Source organism: Gorilla gorilla, chromosome 1 (assembly GCF_029281585.2).
Source record: "Gorilla gorilla gorilla isolate KB3781 chromosome 1, NHGRI_mGorGor1-v2.1_pri, whole genome shotgun sequence".
In the NCBI taxonomy this organism is placed as follows: Eukaryota; Metazoa; Chordata; class Mammalia; order Primates; family Hominidae; genus Gorilla; species Gorilla gorilla.
This window is the reverse complement of record NC_073224.2, coordinates 82,703,156-82,717,312: the sequence shown is the minus strand read 5'-3', so window position 1 is coordinate 82,717,312 and position 14,157 is coordinate 82,703,156.

Genomic DNA, 14,157 nt, shown 5'->3' with positions numbered 1-14,157 from the left:
GCCAAAAAGGTTGGGGATCATTGCCTTAAAGGACTCTTGTAGACTGAAAGTGAAGGGAAAGATGACTGTTTGTTTATATAACTAATTATTGGAAACTCGTGTGGGGCTCTGTCTATCTAAACATACAATTCTAGATATACTGAGTTCAATATACTTTGTAACCAAATGATGTCCTCTAGCACAAATGTATATTCAATATCTATTGGGCAATATTAGGTTTATCCGATCATGAATATCAGTTAAGAAAAAGTTGGACATTCATATGTAAATCATTCAGGAAACTAGAATTTGAAACATAATGCTTTAAGCAATATGGAGGAGAAACTTCCTTTTGCTCCATACTTTACTTTGTATGATCTGGACTTGGGGGAGTCTTTAGAGATTTTTGTTTTTCTAAGAGGTTAGGGATCAAAGATTATCCCTATCACTTGGAGGCAGTTCATGAACCATGCAGTAAAATGTCTGTATAGTAGGCTCCTCATTGAAGATGAATATTCAGCTTCATGTTACTCCATGAGTTTATTTTCTTTTTGTTATCCTCTAAGTTTGAATAAAGTATTTGAGTGCTGTAGTCTTTTCTCAGTGCTAATCTTCTATTAATGGGATAGTTCTGCAACCATACTTGGGCCAGTATAGCACCAGTGATGGGAAATACCTAGAGCTCCACCAGAGGAAAAGCAAATCACTCGGGTTAAGAGTCAGAGTCCTTCTCCATCTTGATATTTTTCTTCAGTTGTCAAACTGGGACAGGCAGAAAGATCTAGTTCAAGCCCTTGTTCCACTGCTTACTAGCTGTGTGATCTTGTACAAGTTAACCTTAGAAATGTTCACTTTCCTTTAGTATAAGATTTGTCAAATGTATCTAATGTAAAATACAAGGATAGTGAAATTTATTTTATGGAGATTAAAATGAGAAAATATATGTAGAACATCTAGTACAATGCCTGACATCTATTAGGCACTTGATGAATGAGAGTTATTAAAATTATACTAGGTACTGTACATTGCATTAGGCTGGTGGTTCTCAATTTTGCTGTGAACTTTTAAAAACTATGGTCCAGGCATGGTGGCTCACACCTGTGATCCAGCACTTTGGGAAGCTGAGGCAGGTGGATCACTTGAACTTAGGAGTTCAAGACCAGCTTGGGCAACATGGCAAAACCTTGTCTCTACAAAAAATACAAAAATTCGTTAGGTGTGGTGGCCCACACCTGTAGTCCCAATTATTTGGTGGGCTGAGGTGGGAGGTTTACTTGAGCCCGGGGAAGTCAAGGCTGCAGTGAGCCGTGTTTGCACCACTGCACTCCAGCCTGGGACACAAAGTGAGACCCTGTCACAAAAACAAAACAACAACAACAACAAAAAACTATGTATCTCCAGCTCTGACCCTAGAAATTCTGATTTGGAGTGTTGGTTTGGGGCCAGTCATCTTTATGTTTTTTGGATTTCACAGGTGATTTTATCCTGTCTTCTTGGGTGATAACCACTGACATAGGGCAATGGTCAGCAAACCTTTTTGGTAAATGGCCAGAAAGTAAATATTTTAGGCTTTACATGGGATATGGTCTCTGTCACAGCTATTTGACTCTGTTATTGTAGTGTTAGAGCAGCTATAGACAATACGTAAACAAATAAGAATGAGTGTTTCTAATACAACTTTATTTATAAAAACAGATAAAAGGAAGTGGCAGGCCAGATTTGGTGCCCAGACAATTGCTTGCCAACACTTTATTATGTGGAGGGAGATTTTTTTTTATTTGCTATAGCCAGGGAAAGTATATTATTATTATATTCAATGGCGGCATTAAAAGCCTTACAGTGTTTGGTGCAATACACAGTTAATTAAATAGACAATGCTCCTGCCTTCCAAGGAATTAGTCATTCAAAACAACAACAACACAGACATAATATTTATAAGTAATCCTGCATGAGTAATTATCACATAAACAAATGACTATACAAGACTACATGTGAAACTGAGTTCAGGAATGGCCAGATTCTCCTAATGCTTCCATTTACAAATATCAGATAAAATAAAAGGAACATAAGGACTCATTCAGGAACCAATGTAAAGAGGAGAATGATGCCCCAGAGTAGCTCCGTTTTTTCAGCAACAGGCTGTAAGGGAGCATCTTTTAAAAAGGGATCCTTTAAATAGTACTTCATGGCTTTCCACATGGCTGAATTTACCTTCTCTCAACACTGATTTCTTCATCAAAATACATTATTGTCTGATTTATCCCCTGAGTTTAGGGGCTATATTATGGTTAAGTTTAATGATACCAGTGCTCATTACCTTTAACCTGGAACAAAGAAAAATATCTTCTGTCTCAATAGGAATAGTAAACTTAAAGGAAAAGTCAGTGGATCAGTTTGTGTGGATGTGTGCACAAGTGTGTATAGGTATGTTTAAATAAAGTTATTGGTAATTTAGTAACCTACTGCCTACAATGGTAGAAAGGATGCAGTAGTAGATGTTGGATAGGGCAAGGTTCTTATATAGCCCTGAGGGATGTGTAAGTGTTGTAAACATTACTAATTTTGGCTGCCCAGCATCTGACTCTCTCCTCCTCCCTCTCTTTGGGAATTCTCCATTTGGGAGTTTTAGTGGATGGCAGGGTCTCTTCTCCCATTATAAGGACTGGAAAGGTCAGATACTTGCCTAAATGCCCTCCCTCAATCTGCCAAACACAAAATACGCACCCAACGAGGCTGAAGGAAAGTGATCTAAGCTTGGACGACTATAGATGCTGTTAGTTGGGACTGTGAATCTGCAGTGAGTTACACAGAATTAAGTAGAATTCATCCCACTAGCAGCGCTGGTACCAAGAGTCTGGTGGGACATCAGAGTCTGATGGCAGCAATCCCTGAGGTGATGGCCAGCATCCACTGGCAGTGGCAGTGGTACTCTTATCAGGGCATTTCAAGGCTGACATTAGCTGTGATTCTGGCTATCTAGGTTCTCTCAGTTCCTGTTCTTCAAAACTGTGAACTGCCTGGGCGCGGTGGCTCAGGCCTGTAATCCCAACACGTTGGGAGGCTTGAACTCAGGAGTTCAAGACCAGTCAGGGCAGCACGGCAAAACCCCTTCTCTACCAAAAATACAAAAAAAAAAAAAAAAAAAAGCTAGGCATGGCGGTACATGCCTGTGGTCCCAGCTACTCAGGAGGCTGAGGTGGGAGGATCACTTGAGCCTGGGAGGCAGTGGCTGCAGTGAGCCAAGATCATGCTACTGCACTCCAACCTGGGTGACAGAGTGAGACTCCATCTCAAAAAAACAAAACAAAACAAAAAAACTTTGAGCTACTCAGTTTGCTCCTAGTAAATTCCTATTCTGCTTAAGTTAGCCACTGAGATAGTTTCACCTATAAGAGGAAGAGTGTAGAAATCAAGGGACTGCAGAAATAATCTATTTTTCTATTTCTCATATAGACACCCTTTACTCAGTTTAAAGGACTAATCCATGTTTTTTCTTTTTCTGTGCCCTGATTTTTATGATTGCAGTTGTCAGAGTCTGAAAACTTCAAGGTACATCTATATCCATTTCACTTAAATTGAAGTGAAGGTATCCTAAATGACATGTTTCCTTCTGTTAACTCAGTTCATTTATTATTCCCAAATAATAAGCCCTCCTTTCAAGCTTTTGATTTGAACTTTTTACCCATCTGTCAAGAATGTTCAGTGTCTACTTTAAAACTAATATTGCACTAATTTCTCAAGGGGAAAGTGTCCATATCAATTTCTCTCTTAGTCAGGATTTATATCCTAGGGGAGAAAAAGAAGAATAAAATAATCTCTTCCTTGGCTAAAAACTATTACAAAAAATAAATGTTTTTTTCTTGAATTCCTAACAAGAATTTTTCTTTTTTTCTTTTTCTTTCTTTTTTGAGACGGAGTCTCGCTCTGTCACCCAGGCTGGAGTGCAGTGGCGCGATCTCGGAAGAATTTTTCTAATCTAGCATTTCATCTGGGGCAATCAAGCAATCAAAGCCTTCCTTGCTGAAATTACATGGAAAAAGAATTATTTTCTACATTTTTGCAAAAATATTTTAACTACCAAAATTGAAATGTTCATTTATGGTTTTTTTTTCTGCAAAGATACTCAACCTTGTTTCTGCAACATCTAATTGAGTCATAAATGTTCTCAAGTGATGATATAAAAGTCACAGAACAAAATTAATTTGCATTCACTTTATTACAATCACAACAAATATTCGGCAACCTCCTATGAGCCACATAACACCACAGACATCGTGCTATTTTTTTTGTTTTTTTTTTTCCTGTCACCCAGGCTGGAGTGCAGTGGCACCATCTTGGCTCACTGCAACCTCTGTCTCCCGAGTTCAAATGATTCTCATGCCTCAGCCTCCCAAGTAGCTGGGATTACAGGCACCTGCCACCACAACTGGCTAATTTTTGTATTTTTAGTAGAGACAGGGTTTCACCATGTTGGCCAGGCTGGTCTTGAACTCCTGACCTTAGGTGATCCGCCCACCTCAACCTCCCAAAGTGCTGGGATTACAGGCATGAGCCACTGCGTCTGGCCGTGCTATGTTGATATAACAGTAAACAAAACAGACAGGGTCTCTCCCTCAGAGGCTTATAGTTTAGTGTGGAAGATAGAAGACTTATAATTAAATAACCACAAGTATGTTAAGTGTCCTGAAGGCCAAAGTACATGGGGATGTTTAGCAGTAAGAATTGACCTAGTCTGATGAACAGAGAAGGTTCCTCAAGAAAGTGATGTTTAAGCTGAAGTGAAAAGATGAGTAGGAATTAGCTAGGCAAATGAGGGGTAAAATGTTTCAGGGCAGAGGATAGCATGTGCAGTATCTCTGAGGTAGGAAAAAGTGTGGTATATTCAAGGAACTAACAGAAATCCAGTTTGGCTGAAGAAAGTATACAGATTCAGAGGGAGCCTAGCAAACAAAGAAGATGCCACAGAAGCCAGCAGGTAGACCTTGGAAGCCAAAGTAGGAATTCTGAGCTTTATTTAATTTATTTTTTCAATATCTTCAAATCATTTGAGCTTTATTTTAAGATAAGTTTGCTGGATAGTGTACAGGATGTTAAACTGATTTATATTTTAAATAAACAATAGTATTTTAGTATATGTCCCAAATATTGCATGGAACATAAATTGAAAAAATTATCCATTATATTTATTTATTTATTTAGGAGATACAGGGTCTCACCCTGTCTCACTCCAGGTTGGAGTGCAGTGGCACGATCATAGCTCACTGTAACCTCAAACTCTTGGGCTTAAGTGATCCTCTTGTCTCAACCTCTTTAGTAGCTAGGACTACAGGCAAGCTCTACCTCACTGGGCTATTCTCTATTTTAAGAGCAAAGTCTGAAAGGCTGAAGAGGGACATGGCAAGATTTCCCTGTTGGCCAGGCGCAGTGGCTCATGCCTGTAATCCTAGGATTTTGAGAGACTGAGGAGGACAGATCTCTTGAGCCCAGGTATTTAAGACCACCATCATAAAAAGAAAGCATCCCCTACATCTAGAAGCTTTATACTTATTATATTGAATCTTTACAATACTAGAAGATGGATATTATTACTGCCGTCTTACAGAATAAGAAACTGAGGTTTGGGATGGTTCAATAACTCACTCCAAATAAAACAGAGTAAATAGCAGAACTAGGATTCAAAGCCAGTTCTACTCATTCCAATGTACTCAGTCTATATTATAACAGTACTGACTCTCTTAGATATCTCAAGTAAATTTAGCCAATCCAAAGCTTGAATGGCTTTCTCTTTTTAATGACAGTAATAACCCATTTGACTCAGTTAATGATAAGATACAGGGCTGGTCCTGAGACTGTTTACCTCCAGATCCATTTCTTGCTTTACTTGATCCTTGAATCACAGTAAGGATTGGCCTTCCTGTGTCAGCTGCCTTCCTGGTGTGTTTGGCTAAGAAGGAGGAAAAAGAAGCCAAGTTACTTCTTGCTGATTCTCTTCCTCTTGCTTCAGGTGGAATCCTGGGCAACAGCTGTTTCCTTCATGGCCCCAGCTGAGGCTGAGCAGGCTTCCACCAGGTAACCCTAGTCCCTGGGCCCCTATAAAACGTTTTCCTCTCTTTGTCCCTTTAAACTAGTGTTGTTGGTGGCTAACCTCTGGATTGCCCCTCCTAACACCTATGTAACTAATTCCGTACATCAAACATTGTCTGTTTTAAATATTTAGAGTATCTTCCACAAGCCTGATAGGACCCTGGTATGGACATTGTCTTGGCCAGTGTCATGGATAGGATATTGCTAGTTTGGACTGAAGGACCTCTCTTCTTATTCTGATAATCTCTAATCTTACTGGTGAGAGCCTAAAAATATTATTTTTTTTTATTTTTAGCTTAAAGCTTTGAATTCTGTCATTGATAATACCACCAAACATTTTTACATGCTTCACATATAATCAAAGAACAGGGCTGGGAATGATAGCTCATACCTATAATCCTAGCTCTTTGGGAGGCCGAGGAGGGTGGATTGCTTGAGCTCAGGAGTTCAAGACCAGTCTGAGCAACATGGTGAAACACCATCTCTACAAAAAAACACAAAAATTAGCCAGGCATGTTGGCACACGCCTGTAGTACCAGCTACTTATGGGGCTGAGGCAGGAGGATTGCTTGAAATCTGGGAGGTTAAGACTGCAGTTAGCCAAGATGGCACCACTGCACTCCAGCTTGGGTGATCAAGTGAGACCCTGTTTTGATATATATACATATACATATATTTATGGATATATATTCAAAGAACAGTCTATTTCACTGGAAGGGCTAATTGTACCCACAGCCTCTTTCTAGGGAAATCTTTAACAATGTGATATCCTTGGGTATCAGAATAAGTGGATGTGTTTGTTCCTCTTGACTGGACCAGGTGAGTGCCATTGGCCCAAGAACAGCAAACAATTGACTGGCTGGCTTTCTATGAAAGAACTTGGAGTGAGAGCTTTGTCATCAGGTCCTTAGCAACAATCTATCTGGTATTTGATTTATAGATTTGGGGGGTCCATTAGTTGGTATTAGGAACAAGGGCAGAAAGTCACCCTGAGAGAAACAGAATCGTAGAGAAAAGATACGATGTCAATAGCTGAGCACTCAGGAAATGTCAGCAAGTTTTTGCAGCAGAGGGGATGCTTTATTTGTGCTGAATCCTGAAGAAGTTTTTAGTTCAGAAACCACAGTATTGACTCTGTCTAGTTCAGCTGTATTCAGATTCACATTATTCCTGTGTGATCCAGTGATCTTGCCATTTCCTATTTTCCTGGTTGGCTGAGATTTGTGGCTAAGATTCATCTTTATTTTCTTTTTAAAATTTCCCTGAATATCTTTTTAGTAAACTCTCTACTACTTGATATAATCTGAGTGTGCTTATGTTTCCTGCAACTGATATATAAACCTAAAACAGTTTTTAAGGCATCTTTAGATTTTTTCCATCCTTTTTTTTTCTTTCTTTTTTTTTTTGAGATGGAGTCTTGCTCTGTCACCCAGGCTGGAGTGTAGTGGCGTGATCTCGGCTCACTGCAACCTCCACCTCCTGGGTTCCAGCGATTCTCCTGCCTCAGCTTCCTGAGTAGCTGTGATTACAGGTGAATGCCGCCATGCCCTGCTAATTTTTGCATTTTTAGTATAGATGGGGTTTCACCATGTTGGTCGGGCTGGTCTTGAACTCCTGACCTTGTGATCCACCTGCCTCGGCCTCCCACAGGGCTGGGATTAAAGGCGTGAGCCACTGCACCCAGCCACGACCGACTAATTTTTAGTAGAGATGGGGTTTCATCATGTTGGTCAGGCTGTTCTCGAACTCCTGACCTCAAGTGATACGCCCACCTCAGCCTCCCAAAGTGTTAGGATCACTGGTGTGAGCCACAATGCCCAGCTAGCAGTTAATCTTAATTGAGTGCTGAGGTTGTGTCAGGCATTGTTCTAAATGTACTAACTCATTTAAATTCTTACAACAGCTTTATAAATTGGTATTATTATTATCACCATTTTACAAATGAGGAAATGTAGGAAAGAGAAAGGTTAAGTTATCGCCCAGCAGTCACTCATCAAAACTGTGGTAGAGCTGGAAATTGAGCTTGGCAATCTGCTGCAGGATCTGGACTGTGAAGTCGTCCTGCTAAATAGTAGGAGGAAAAACTGCCCAATATTTTTGAATATGCAAAAACATATTTTCCAGTATATTCAGTGGAGATTTTGGAATCAGTCCAAGAGATCAGTTTGGTTTTGACCTTCATAAGAGGTTGAAGACTCAGAAATATTTACTGGGCTGGGTGCGGTGGCTCATGCCTATAATCCCAGCAATTTGAGAGGCTGAGGCCAGAGGATTGCTTGAGGCCAGGAGTTTGAGACCAGCCTGGACAACATAGTGAGATCCCTGTCTCTACAAAAAATAAAAAAAAATTAGCCAGGCGTGGTGGTGTATACCTGTAATCCTAGCTACTCGGGAGGCTAAGGCAAGGGGATCACTTGAACCCAGGAACTGAGGCTTCAGTGAGCTATGATCATGCCACTGCACTGCAGCTTAGGTGACAGAGTGAGACTCTGTCTCTAAAAACTAAATAAAATATAGAAATTTATTGAAGGTCAGAGCGAATTAAAAAATTCATCAGTGTTCTAAATCACCCAAAGAATATATGGGATACAATGTATTTCGATACCCTAGGAAAATAGCCACCAAAAAAAGCACATCCTTGGGTATTAACCAAGAGTTTACTTGTATTACAAACAACTTTATCTACTGAACAATTGCAGACTGTCTTTTTGTAGGCTGAGAGTAAGCATTGGGCCAAGCTTAAATCAGCTCTTGTTCATAAGGAGATCATGAAGGCTGGGCGTGATGCTGGCTCACACCTGTAATCCCAACACTTTGAGAGACCAAGGTGGGAGGATCACTGGAGCCCAGGAGTTCAAGACCAGCCTGGGCAACGTGGCGAGATCCTGTCTCTAAAAAAAAACCAGATCTTGAGATCAAGCAACACCTTTGGACACTTATTTCTTCCCTCAGGGGTTTATGTAATTTGTCCTGCATTCCTTTGTTCTACACATTTGCCACCACACCATCTATGTTTCTCCTCACAAGGCTGTCTGAGAAACCATCTCTTCAGCCTTCTCTAACCATCCTCGATTACCTTAGAAAAAAAGCCCAGAGGCCCTTTTCCTTTTTAAGGAATCACTGTTAATAGCTATGGGGAAACAAATTTGTAGGCAAAAGAAATAGATGAAAATGGGGAAGCAACAAATAATCACAAAATGTAAACAAGTTCTACAATTTTTTCCTAATATTTTACCAAAATGAGTTAATAGACTGGGCCTAAACTAGTTTTATCATAGTCCTACCCAGAACTTGCTTTTTGCATAATTGCTATTTTTTGAGCACTTATACGCTTGGCACTGTCTGAACCATTTTACTTATCCTAGATCCTCATAACATCCTTGTGAGGTAGGCACAGTTAGCATCCTATTTCATATGAGGAAACAGGCACAGAAGGGTTGGCTACTTGCCCAAGGTGACAATGAATAATAACAGAGTCATGATTCAAACTGCAGCTGCCTAGCTCTGAAGTCTACTCTCTTGACTACTGCACTATATGGCTTCTCTAGTGTGGTCACATCAGGACAGATGGTTGTCAAGTGGAAGTGTGTAACAATTTGGGGCACTGAGTGGAAGTATGGCTTAAGGGTTGACTGTTCTGGCAGGCTCTCCTTAGCAGAATACTTGGCAAGATCACCACTGCCTGATGACTGCTCCTCAGCTTTGGAGATTTGTAAACTGGATTTTCTCCATTACCCAGATGTGAATAGTGTCTTGAAGGCAATTCGCACTGACCAAACTCAGGACACTTATATACTGGTCATAATGTCATAAGGCATTTCTCTTTCCAGCGTCTGGAAACTCTTACTGCTCTCTGGGGCTCTCTCTTCCTGCCATCAGGGGCCCTGGAAGACCAGAGAGTTTACTAGTGAGAATGGAATTGTAGCAAAGGAAGTAGAAAATTTGAGAGGTAATACACGTTGAGCATCCCTAATCTGAAAATCCCAAATAGAAAATACTCCAAAATCTGAAACATTTTCAGTACTGACATGATGCCACAAGTGAACAATCCTACACCTGATCTCATGTAACGGATTGTAGTCAAAATGCAGATGCACAACACAGTTTATTCAGCATCCTCAAAGGAAACAAGACCCTCCCACTTGTGTGTGAATTTACTTTTGTGTAAATAAGTGTCAGAAAATTATTGTTTATCAATAGCACATAAATTTTGAGTCAGGAATGATGGTGATGCCGAACAAACACATATTGTCCACATGGGTAACCAAGACAGTGACACATTTGCTTTCTGACAGTTCAATGTACACAAACTTTGTTTCATGCACAAAATTATTTAAAATGCTGTATAGAATTAACTTCAGGCTCTGTGTATAAAGTATATATGAAACATAAATGAGCTGAGCACCATGGCTAGCTCCTATAATCCCAGTTACTCAGGAGGCAGAGATGGGAAAATCACTTGAGGCCAGGAGTTCAAGGTCAGCCTGGGTAACGTAGCAAGACCTCATCTGTAAAAAATTTTTTAAATTAGCTAGGTGTGGCAGCTTGTACCTGTAGTTCTAGCTACTGGGAGGCTAAGGCAGAAGGATCATTTGAGCCCAAGAGCCTATTAAGACTGCAGTAAGCAATGATCAAGCCATTGCACTGCAGCCTGGTTGACAGGGTTTTTTTTTTTTTCTCTAAAAAAAGAAGAAGAAAGAAAAGAAACATAAATGAATTTCATATTTAGTCTTAGGTCTCATCCCGGAGAGATCTCATTATGTATACACAATTTTTTTTTTTTTTTGAGACAGAGTCTCACTCTGTCGCCCAGGCTGGAGTGCAGTGGCACAATCTCGGCTCACTACAACCTCTGCATCCCAGGTTCAAGCAATCCTCTGTCTCAGCCTCCTGAGTAGCTGAGATTACAGGCATCCACCACCATGCCTGGCTAATTTTTTGTATTTTAGGTAGAGACGGATTTCACCATCTTGGCCAAGTTGGTCTTGAACTCCTGACCTCGTGATCCACCCACATCAGCTTCCCAAAGTGTTAGGTTTACAAGTGTGAGCCACCGCGCCTGATCTTAATTTTTTGTATTTTTAGTAGAGACGGGGTTTCACCATATTGGTCAGTCTGGTCTCGAACTCCTGACCTCAGGTGATCTGCCCGCCTCGGCCTCCCAAAGTGTTGGGATTTAAGACATGAGCCACTGTGCCTGGCCCAAATATTTTAAAATCCAGAAAAAATCCAAAGTCTAATCTCAAGCATTTTGGTCTCCAGTTTTTTGTTCGTTTGTTTTTGAGATGGAGTCTCACTGTGTCGCCCAGGCTGGAGTGCAGTGGTGCAATCTCAGTTCACTGCAATCTCCGCCTCTTGGGTTCAAGCGATTCTCCTGTCTCAGTCTCCCGAGTAGCTGGGATTACAGGCATGTGCCACCACACCCAGCTAATTTTTTTTGTATTTTTAGTAGAGATGGGGTTTCATCATGTTGGCCAGGCTGGTCTGGAACTCCTGACCTCAAGTGATTCACTCCCCTCAGTCTCCAAAGTGCTGAGATCACAGGCATAAGCCACCGTACTGGCCATGTTGACCCAATTCTCTCTTCCTCCCCTCTCATTGAACTGTCTTCCCCCAACTCGTATGTAAAACTTTGAGCAGTGAAATCAGATCAAATATTTCTTTTTTTTTTTTTTTGAGGCAGTGCCTCACTCTGTCACGCAGGCTGGAGTACAGTGGCATGATCATGGCTCACAGCAGCCTCCTGGGCTCCTGGGCTAAAATGATCCTCCTACCTAAGATGCCCAAGTAAGGACTACAGTCGCATGCCACGCCTGGCTAAGTTTTTGTTTTTGTTTTTGTTTGTTTGTTTGTTTGAAATGGAGTTTTGCTCTTGTTGCCCAGGCTGGAGAGCAATGGTGCGATCTCGGCTCTCCATAGCCTCCACCTCCCAGGTTCAAGTGATTCTCCTACCTCAGCCTCCTGAGTAGCTGGGATTACAGGCATGCACCACCATGCCTGGCTAATTTTGTAATTGTAGTAGAGACAGAGTTTCTCCATGTTGGTCAGGCTGGTCTCGAACTCCCGACCTCAGGTGATCCGCCCCACTTGGCCTCCCAAAATTCTGGGATTACAGGCATGAGCCACCATGCTTGGTGTTAATTTTTTATTATTTGTAGAGAGGGGTCTTGCTATGTTGCCCAGGCTAGTCTTGAACTCTTGGCCTCAAACAATCCTCCCGCCTCAGCCTTCAAAGCACTGGGATTACAGACATTAGCTACTGTGTCTGGCTCAAATACTTCCTATAAACTCTTTTTGACTAGTTAATAAATGCATATCTCAATAGGAAAAAATCTCAAGAATCAAGAATCTTCGTTATTGTTTTTAGGCTGCATTCTTTGAACATTGAGCATATACTTCTTTTTTCACTTCTTTCTTTTTTTCTTTTTGATATTTAGGTGTCCAAAAGCAAAAAGGATGTATTTTATTAGTCTACAAGAGAATTATTGGATACTACCTTTTTCTTTTTTTCAGAGACCTGGTCTTGCTCTGTTGCCCAGGCTGGTGCTGGAGTACAGTAGCACAATCATAGCTCACTGCAGCCTTGACCTCTTGAACTCCTGGGCTCAAACAATCCTCCCACCTCAGCTTCTTAAGTAGCTGATACTACAGATGCACATCACCACACCCGGCTAATTAAAAATTTTTTTTTCTTGGCCGGGAGCAGTGGCTCACACCTGTAATCCCAGCACTTTGGGAGGCTGAGGCGGGCGGATCACGAGGTCGGGAGATTGAGACCATCCTGGCTAACATGGTGAAACCCAGTCTCTACTAAAAATACAAAAAAATTAGCAGGGCATGGTGGCGGGCGCCTGCAGTCTCAGGTACTTGGGAGGCTGAGGCAGGAGAATGGCGTGAACCCAGGAGGTGGAGCTTGCAGTGAGCCAAGATTGTGCCACTGCACTCCAGCCTGGGCAACAGAGCAAGACTCCGTCTCAAAGATATATATATATATATATATATGCGTATATATACACATAAGTGTGTGTGTGTGTGTATATATATATGCGTGTATATATATATATACACATATACACACACATATATGTGTATATATACACACACACATATGTGTATATATACATACACACACATATATGTGTATATATACACACACATATATATTTTTTTCTTTTGTAGAGACAGGGTCTCACTGTGTTGACCAGGCTGGTTTTGAACCTCTGGCCTTAAGCAATCCTCCAGCCTCCCAAAGTGCTGGGATTACAGGCATGAGCCACTGTGGATACTACTTTTTTTTTTTTTTGCTAGTTACCTATACACCTGAAAATCTCTTGAGTTTCATTATATTCCTCCAAATATTGTTTGATTCTTCTGCAAACACTAACAAAGATAACTTTAGAATTATCTAGAGTTACTTAGATTTAATGCTGTACCTTTCAGAAAGATCCCAACATTCTCTATAATGTATACCGGTCTTATTATTTTATTTAGACACACTGCACTTCCTTAGTGCCTTTCATCTGAGGATCATAAACTTTACAGCAAACATTAATTAATTCTTACAACAACTTTGTGAACTATAATTTTTATGTGCATATAGTAAATGAATCACCCAAAGACCAGCAAAGCACAGCCTTTGTGAGGGAAGACTAGGCTTGGCACAACTTAATATATAAACAACCTATTCAAATAGTTTAGGTCAGGAAAGAAGACATCATTTTTCATTTAACTGAAACCACAAATGGAGTTTCAATAAGAAAATGATTATCCAAATTATGACTTATCTAAGTGTCCACAAGCAAAACTTGGAGTTTTGAAACAAACACTATCAGAAAAAGAAGGAGGCGTTAGAGTCTATTAATAGCTACACCTTCAATCTTATTGTTACTCCCAGAACAAGCATTTCGGCAAAAAGGAAGCAGGCCTAGTCATTAACTGCAGCTTTGATTTAGTATCAGTCAAAGAAAGTGTGCCACAGGCTGACTCATCAACACTCTGCTTCCTACCTAGATTCCCCTGAGTTTCTCTCACTCAGGTGTGTAGCAGGCCAAGGCCTATTTAGCAGAAAAGAGATGAAATCATTATCGTGTTTTA